Source organism: Anolis carolinensis, chromosome 4, assembly GCF_035594765.1.
Source record: "Anolis carolinensis isolate JA03-04 chromosome 4, rAnoCar3.1.pri, whole genome shotgun sequence".
Classification (NCBI taxonomy): domain Eukaryota; kingdom Metazoa; phylum Chordata; class Lepidosauria; order Squamata; family Dactyloidae; genus Anolis; species Anolis carolinensis.
Window position 1 is genome coordinate 156,288,617 of NC_085844.1, and position 2,495 is coordinate 156,291,111.

Genomic DNA, 2,495 nt, shown 5'->3' on the forward strand with positions numbered 1-2,495 from the left:
ATGACTGCATGAAGCGCCGTTACCTTCCCGCTGGAGTGGTACCTATTAATCTACTCACATTGACATGTTTTCGAACTGCTAGGTTGGCAGGAGCTGGAGCTAACAGTGGCCGCTCCCGGGGTTTGAACCTGGGACCTTTCGGTCTGCAAGTTCAGCAGCTCAGCACGTTAACACACTTCGCCACCGGGGCTCCGATATGGCAGTGTAGACTCAAATAATCCAGTTCAAAGCAGATGTGGGTTATCTGTCTTGATATTCTGGGTTATATGACTGTGTGGATGGGCCCTTAGACTTCTTCTACACAGCCGTATAAAATCCAGATTATATGATTTAACTGGATTATATGGCAGTGTGGACTCAGATAATCCAGTTCAAAGCAGACCATGTGGATGATCTGTCTTGATATTCTGGATTATACGGCAGTGTAGAAGGGCCCTTCCACACAGCCATATAGCCCAGAATATTAAGGCAGATAATCCACAATATCTGCTTTGAACTGGATTATCTGAGTCCACACTGCCATATAATCCATTTCAATGTGGATTTTATACAGCTGTGTAGAAGGGGCCGGAGTGCCCATAGTATAAGAGCTAATTTGGTTCTCTACTTAAAACAGAAGACTTTGCAAACAATTTATTGGGCCCTGTTGACCTGGATGATGTGGGTTTTTAAAAATATAAATTCATACTCTCCAAATGTCCTGATTACAAAGGCTCCTTCTACACTGCCATATAACTCAGATTATCAAAGCAGATAATCCACATTGTCTGCTTTGAACTGGATTATCTGAGTATACACTGCCATATAATCCAGTTCAAAGCAGAAAATCTGGATTTTATACGACTGTGTAGAAGAGGCCTAAGTAAACCAATCCCCCATTTGTTCTATTTGTTAGGTTTTCTGCTGCACCACAGTGTGCCTTTTCTATTCACATTTAGCTTTTTTTTTAAAGGCTAGTATTGCATTTTACTATTTATTATTCATTTCTTCATTGCCTTGGGCATTTTGTGTTCTCAATGAATATAAAAGATATTCAAACTCTTGAATTTCACTCAAGAGGTAATAGTTCATGCTGGGGCAACAGCACAGTTTCTCTTTTAGTGCATCTAGACATTATAGAATTAATGCAGCTTGACACCACTTTAACAGCCAAGGCTCAATGCTATGGGATCCTGGGAGCTGTCCTTTGGTGAGGCACCAGCATTCTTGGACAGAGAAGACTAAAGATTTTCTTAGGGCCCTTCCACACAGCCATATAACTCAGAATATCAAGGCAGATAATCCACAATATCTGCTTTGAACTGGATTATCTGAGTCCACACTGCCATATAACCCAGTTCAGTGTAGATTTTATACAGCTGTGTGGAAGGAGACTAAAACGACAGCTCCCATAATCCCCTAGCATTGAGCCAAACTGCATTAATTCTGTAGCATAGATGCCACTTTAACCCAGGTCAAAGCAGATAATCTGTATTTTATATGGCAGTGTGGAAGGGGCCAGAGGGACATCCCCAATTTATTCTCAACTTTTCTGCTGCTCACAGCTTTGGGTGCATCTACACACCAGACTTAATGCAGTTGGGCACCGTTTAAACTGCCATGGATCAATGCAATGGAATCATGGGAGTTGTAGTTGGATGAGGTGAAAGACTTTGTGAAATGACAACTCCCATGCTTAAATAAAGCATTGTTGTCCAACTGCATTAATTCTAACAGTAGAGATGCATTTCAATGCCCAGTGTGCTGATGTAGTTTGGCATCGTCGAAGGCTTTCATGGCCAGAATCACTGGGTTGCTGTGAGTTTTCCGAGCTGTATGGCCATGTTCCAGAAGCATTCCCTCCTGACGTTTCACTCACATCTATGGCAGGCATCCTCAGAGGTTGTGAGGTCTGTTGGAAACTAGGCAAGTGGGGTTTGGATATCTGTGGAAGGTCCAAGGTGGGAGAAAGAACTCTTGTCTGTTGGAGCTAGTGAGAATGTTGCTTGATTAGCATTAATGGCCTTGCCAGCTTCACGTCCTGGCTTCTTCCTGCCATGAAAATGAACAAAATCTGGCTACCATTATTTTTTAAAAAAACCTCTAAAATCAGGACAGTAAATAAAGAGCAACACTCTGAAAATAGGGGAATTCCTGACAAGAGACAATCAAGGCCAGTTAACCTCCCAACAAAGGATTCCCGCAGGCAGGAAGCAGCCAGATCTTGAAGCTGCAAGGCTTTTCAATGCTAATCAAGGTGATTCATTGCAGCATTCACACTTGCCTCAAGCAGACAAGAGTTCTTTCTTCCACCTTGGCCCTTCCACAGATATATAAAACCCACTTGCCTAGTTTCCAACATACCTCACAACGTCTGAGGATGCCTGCCATAGATGCAGGCGAAACGTCAGGAGAGAATGCTACTGGAACATGGCCCTATAGCACGGAGGCGGCCGGCTTTGATTGTGGGAGGAGGAGGAGGAGGAGGGAGCGGTGCGGCAGGAGCCGGCTTGAAT